At 36.4% G+C, this 6,952-nt stretch overlaps 1 long non-coding RNA gene across 1 annotated transcript; it reads left to right on the forward strand.

Moving 5' to 3' along the window:
• Window positions 1-2,493: 2,493 nt before the first annotated feature.
• On the forward strand, window positions 2,494-6,751 carry LOC125264936. Its single transcript, XR_007184173.1, has 2 exons — window positions 2,494-2,710; window positions 5,981-6,751. It is a non-coding gene; the product is annotated as an uncharacterized LOC125264936 (long non-coding RNA).
• The last annotated feature ends 201 nt before the right edge of the window (window positions 6,752-6,952 follow it).

Below are 6,952 nucleotides of genomic sequence, written 5' to 3' on the forward strand. Positions count from 1 at the left end.
AGGAATTGAGGCCGCGTGAAGGCACCTTTGTCCCTACACAGACATACTTAAAGTGTAATCTGTTTATGTACACATAAGTATACTAAATATACTTAGTATTTTAATACTACTTAATTTCAACTTAAATATACTTATTTGGTTTCAAAATAACACACTTTAAAAACCCCAGCAAGCAGAGTATACTTTTTTTTCACATTACAATAATCGATACGAGAAAAGACAAATAAATTGATCAGTTTTTCAGCCGCCGAGAAAGATAACATGGGGCGCAATCGTGCAATATTTCTAAGATGAAAAAATGAAGTTTTGACCATATTTTGGACATGAGGATAACTACCTACTATTACCTCTGATGTTATTTACTAATTGAATAACGTATCTTACTGGTCGAATTATTTAAAAAACATTCTACATGGTGTGGCAAAAATAATTTGTTACGATATAAACAGCATATACCTCGTCTGTCAACGTTTCTAATTCAGAAAGGCTTTTTTTTTAACTGTCAGCTCCCTAGTTCACTAGTCAGGGCACTACTCAGGGATTGGCCATTTTAAGATATCAATCTTTTCTGTCACAGACACGTCAGGCTCCACCGTCCACCAAACACTTACTCACGTGAATGCTTACCTCAAGGACTCCCCGCTCTCTACTTACGTGTCTCCAGTTCTCCTCGTGTGTTCCCTCGTCTAAGTGTGAGTGCTCCTTTGTATCCAGCGATCTCCAGCTCCAGCCATTCCTAAGACTCTCTCATCTGAAATCCAAAAGGACAGTAACTATCTCAACTCTACATCATTATCATCATCATCATCATCATTCATTCACATCTGCTCAACTGTTTATGCTCACTGGTTTTAATAAATACATCTTAACTGTGAACTCCTGTGTCCGACCCCTCTGTACTGTAACATTTTCAATCGCAAAACCATTTGCACTGAAACGTCTGCTCCCTAAAGTTCCACAATTCAGCGTGAAAACAGCATGTTGATGCGCCCACTGTGTTTCTTTAACAGTCATTGTGAAGCGGGAAACAATCCTGCATGCAACAGATCTCCAGTTATTTTCTCCTCTGGGAATTAGATTTTTCTTTAACGATAACTAAAAAATGGAGCCATCTGTTCGCTTTATTTCCACTACTTTTTTTAAATGAACAATCATGTTTAACAGCTGGATTTGTGGTGGAAACCTACATTACCCATGAATCATGCTAAACAGTGGCCTTCACACATTTCGAAAAGCTTCAAATAGGAGCTTAAAGCTGCTGTCCGTGATTTTTGGCCATCTAGCGGTTAATAAACAGAACTGCACGCGTCTTGCAGAAGAACATTGTAGCCGGAGCTACTTTTCTCAGTGTATAGCCCTATAGAGAATACGAACCGACGTCACGCCTCGTTGCATGTCGGGGCGGCGCCGCCATTTTGACAGGATCGCCCTCTATTACTCGTACTGAAATTAATATGGATTCTTGCTTACCTTTTGTTTTGTTTCTGCCATTAAGTGGAACGTTAACATTATTAATGGTATCGTTTGCAGGGAATAGAAGCTATTTTATCGCATCGCATGATCATTTTATGTTATAGTTTTGTAGAATTTCGTTTACAATGTTGATCTGTTTACCGTGTCGCACGCTGGACGCTCACCGCAGCTTCAGCCATCATATATCCAAATAAATCTATGTGATCAACACACTGAGAAAGTCGATTCATTTATTTGTTGGAAACGTTTAAATGATGCTTAAACAAGCATATTGAGTAGGCCTACAACTTGTCATTGTTATTCCCCTTTTCCACGATCACAGATGAGGAGAATCAGAGATTATGGGTCAAATTCAGCGGACAGACGGACACGAACACAATGTATTTTTATATTTATTTTAACAAATGACAACCACACTAAGCAATTTCCTACCTTTATAAAACCGTTATGAAGAAAATGTATAAAATGCTTGCATTTTAAGTGATACTGAAAGTTTATATTTTGGTCTCATCTGTTTTTCTGCATGTGCTTTATTTGTAAACATGTAACCCAGGTTACTAGTGGCTAGTAGTGGTTTGTGACTGAGAAAGAAAATATTATAATAACAATAATAAACGGTTGAAATGAATCAACTCTATATAAAACAATATATTGAACTAAGTATAAAGAGGCTGAAACCATAAATGATGATGTAATTAACTTTACTAATTACATAAAATTGTGTACATAAAATATATATATGAATAAAATATTGAAGGTTTCAAAGTTCTCCAATAGTATTCTCATATTATGGAGTAGCCAATGAGATCGCGCCTGACGTCACTAAATCTCCGCCATCGCGCGATAATTATATCCTGCTCATTCGAGATCTTTCTCTTTCCTCTCCAACCTCTGATGCAAACAGATGTTTCTCGCTATCCCGGGAGATTCAGTGCTTTGAAGTCGAAGAAAAGTAATGTAAGGATGATTTATACGTCTCTAAATTTTGTATGTGATTATGTAGAGATCAGTGTGAAACGGGCAGAGGTGTGGCATTTGCTTGTATCTCCGTTTCATTCCAATGAATGTTAATGACGTGTTTTAGCATTAGCTTAAGCTAATATGACGTGGTGTACATGTATATTTTTAACAAAAAGGTTCAGAGAGAAGCAGATTGTGTGAAGAGTGACATTTTGGAACGCGTATGCTCTGGAAATTTCCTGTTTCGCCGATGTACATGTGATGAATGAGTTCCTTGGTGAGTTTAGGCCTTTCTTTATTTTCAATTCAGTACATTACAAAGTTACATTGAGTGTTTCATCAAATGATTGTTATTGGTGTAATATTGATGGCGATTATAGCCTTAAGTGTAAATGTTAAGCAGAAAAGACGCTGTATATATGTGACCAGTCACAGAAAGTAGGGACACAAGTCGGTTTTGGGGCATTTTGAGTTATTCACAGATTCTGAAAGTGCAGTCTCCAAGCTTTCCAACGATGTGTGACACATGGAAATCTGATAATATTTGGAGAAGTTGTGGCCATTTGAAGGTAGGCAATCAAGAAAGCTCAAGAGGGAGAAAAACCCCTTTAAAGTTTGTGCAGTTCTCACCTGTTCTCACCTGCTGGGAGTGACAATAGGGCTCATTTACATCTCATTTAGATAAGCCATACCCCCTGTAAAGCTGCATGGACTGCATACTATTAATAATAAAGGTTAATGTGCATTGTAAATGTCAGTAATTTTTTTTTTTTTTTACTTTTATAAAAATGATTTAGAGGCTGAAATATGTGACTTTTTTGTCAAAACTCTATTTGAACTTGTGCATTGTAGATAACATGTTGCAAGACACTCCTTTAAAATCTGCCCATCATTTTTAATGTTATTATTTTAATGTTTATGTAAAGAAAAAGTACATAGGGTAGAGTGGGGGAAAACGCCCCCTGGGGTAAAACGCCCCCCACCTGTTTTTCTCAAAATAAGCACTAGAGGTAGTCAATATACATTTTCACTGTTGCTATGCACTACGTTTGACAACGGGGATAAACAAATCTTCTTGGAGAAGCTGACACCAGCGACGTATTTGAAGAGAAGAGGATTACATGGCAAGCGCTATAATTTTCAGATATTAGTAAACAAGTGTTTAAGAGAACATTGTTCTGCAGGATATCACAGTGATGTATGATAGATGAATAGTGAAGTCTGTAGTTTGAGAGGATATGTTATTTATAAGGAATATAATTATATTTTAAAAATTAAATTTTTTTTTTAAAAAGTTGTAGCTTGTGGGGTAAAACGCCCCTACGCTGAGGGGTAAAATGCCCCCCAGAGGGCATAGTTTCTCTCTATCATAATTACTATAATAACATATTTCTGTCTATCAAATCCTTTGTTTTACACTTAATGCAGTATAACTAGGTGGTAAAATCAAAATATTTAAACAAAATTAAATAAAATAAAATAAAAATTACCTCAAGTGAGCATTAGGCTAGCTTGATAGCACAGTTGGCTCACTGATGGAAGGTGGTTAGGTGAAATTGGGTGGCTTTTAATGCATTTATTGGATATATTTTACTACATAAATATACAAATTTATAAGTTTAATATTTATTTAGGGTTTTCTGTTTGTCTTGGTGATAGTGGTGAACAAATACATCAATTATCAAATGTTAAAAATTTGGATATGTTGGATATTCCTCAAATAAATATTAAAAAATATTAAATATATAGGCCTATACATGTTGATACATTACTTGCCTTTTACTTTTAGAGATTAAAAACTAGTCTGTTCATTTTGCTGTTGATCTATGAAGCAAACTGTTTGGTAAAGAAAAGGGGGCATTTTACCTCACCTTGGGGGGCGTTTTACCCCACCGCTGGGGCAAAACGCCCCCTTTGTACAAAAATATTTTCAGTCAAAAATACTAATTAATTATGAAGCCTGAGCAGTTTTAATATTTGGTGAATAACTCCTGCCATAGTCACTCAAAACCGGGATGGCAATTCTAGTCACATTTATGTTTTGTTTCACTGTAATGTCACATTTTCCTTAAGGGGGGCGTTTTCCCCCACTCTACCCTATTGATGCTAATTTTATTTTTTATTTGCTGGTTTTCCACATAAAACTTGGTGAATTGACTTTTTGAACAGGATTCTGTGATAACCGTGATCATTTTGGTCACTAATCATGAAATGAAATGTTCTCACCTGAGAAGCCTGTTAAAGAAGAATAGGCAATCCAGGAAATAACTGGACTAACAGAGGCCAGAGATCGCTAACTATGGCTATTCAAAACACTTTTCAAGACAATAAATACACGATTGAGGCGATGAATGCATGCATTGACTCAGAATTTGCGTCTGAATAGCGCTGGCTCCGTGGCGTGGCCGCATTAGCGGATAATGAGCTGAATCACGGACTTCTGACATGGCTCTCTTTTCATACAGATTACATAAACACAGAAGGTTTGTTTTCGATTTGACTTACACATTTTAAAACTTGACATTTCAACGTTTTTTTCAGACATAAGTATAATTTTTTTTATGATTAGTATTCACTAAGTTACAGTTCATTTTCTGAGAACTATCAGATTGGACTTCGTTCAGAGGGAGATGAGAGATCACGCATCATGTTAGTTTTCTTTATTTTTCAAAAAGCACAACATTTTGTTTTTACTCTGAGTGTACACAAATAAAAGAAGACATTCTATAGTTTCAATTGATATATATTACTTATGTCTCTATGACAAAATATGATGGAGTATTTTAAGTCTGTTTTGCTGCAATGTGAAAAAAAAACCTGCAAAATGCGCCGGCGCGTTACCCGACTCCAGAGAGGTAATGTCTTATTATGCCGCTTTCATCGTCGCTCAGATCGTCTTCAGAATCAGTGAGCGCTTGTTCATAAGCATCCGGCTTGTCGAAGAAGTACTTCAAAACATTTTCGGTGTAACGGCCACGGTTCTTCATTGAATTTTGATATCAGCTAGAGCCGGCCAGAGCGCTGCATAATAAGTAGCCACGCTTCCCAGTATGGAAATACACACAGACAATGACACGCCCCTACTGCGTGCTAGAATCTCCGAAAAACAAGCCGATTTCGACCTCAAAATGTACGCTTTTAAATATACCAATACTGCTATCTCAAACACGGAAAGGCTTCTTCGTGATCTCAACTAACAGATTCTGCAAAAAAACGAAAATCACCAATTTTGAAAAAATGCTTCTTTCTCATTTTGCTCGAGAGTTGTGCTGCCGACTTGTGTCCCTGGATTCCGTGACGGGTCACATATGTTATATGAAATGTTAAGGTGCAGTTTGTGTGTTAACTGAAACGCAAGTGCACAAGGGTTAAACGAAGGCCCTTAATGGTAAGAGAAATAATTGCACAAAGAGAAATTGTTATACAAATTGATGTAACAAGATACAAGGATATTATTTGATGTTTTATTTGAAATTGAGTTAGAACTAAGTAATGTATGCTTTATAGCATCAGTTATTAATTGTTCTTTTGGCCTTGTGTGTTCAAGGCCAGGTTTTTTTTTCCTTCCTGTGATATCTGTTTGAGTTTTGTGGAGCCAGCCGATGAATGTTGCCTGATCTGGATGTGGGTTGATCAGGGCGTGAATCCTTCTCATTCGTGAATCGTCTCAACTCCTTCCTGCACTTTCTATATGCACGTTGGTGGAGTTGGACTGGCGGGCCACCTGTAGAGTGAATCCTTAACTTCTTGTGAACTTAACCGTGTGGTTGTCGAACGGTAGGACGGAAATTACACAACAGCTTGTTTTTTTATTCGTCCTAATCCTGGATCAACTGCACAGACTGAATTACACCACATTTAAGGAACTTTTCTTCCGGGAACTGAATTGAATTCATGGACTGATTTTTATTTTATATTTTTATTTTTCCATTTTGAGTTTTTTTTTTATTCATAGTGAATGAACCCTGTGGTTACTGGTTATACAGTTCAATAACTGAAATTTTATGTTAAACTGATTGGATGTTAATGTTCAAAGAGTGAAAACTAAATGGGGTTAAATTCAAGAACCAGTAATTCAGACAGAAAGGACAGTGAAGTTCATTTTATTTAGTTTTAATTTATACACAGACAGATTGCATTTGGCTTGATTGAATTCTGGGCTAAAAATTAATTTCATAAAGTGAAACAACCATCAAATTCCTGGAAGAGAAAGGAAAGAGTACAAATTAGTAACGTGAATATTCTTACATCACTGCAATTAAATGAAATCAACTGTTTCTTATGTTCAATACAGTTAAATCTTGCTCTTACCACAAAACTTGATTGTCCGAATTTGTTCACTCTTGTTGTACCATCTCTCTCTGTGGACAAACCTAGTCTTCTGAGTACATTGGTCCAGTTGTAGAGTTAACAAAATTTACACCTCAGGTGTGGGTTACAAACAGAATTTGGTCTCTTTAATATCAGTCTAAGTGTATTAAGCGTTTTCTTGAGAGGACACGAGAGGAAACCGTTTAAG

The sequence above is a fragment of the Megalobrama amblycephala genome, linkage group LG1 (assembly GCF_018812025.1).
Source record: "Megalobrama amblycephala isolate DHTTF-2021 linkage group LG1, ASM1881202v1, whole genome shotgun sequence".
In the NCBI taxonomy this organism is placed as follows: Eukaryota; Metazoa; Chordata; class Actinopteri; order Cypriniformes; family Xenocyprididae; genus Megalobrama; species Megalobrama amblycephala.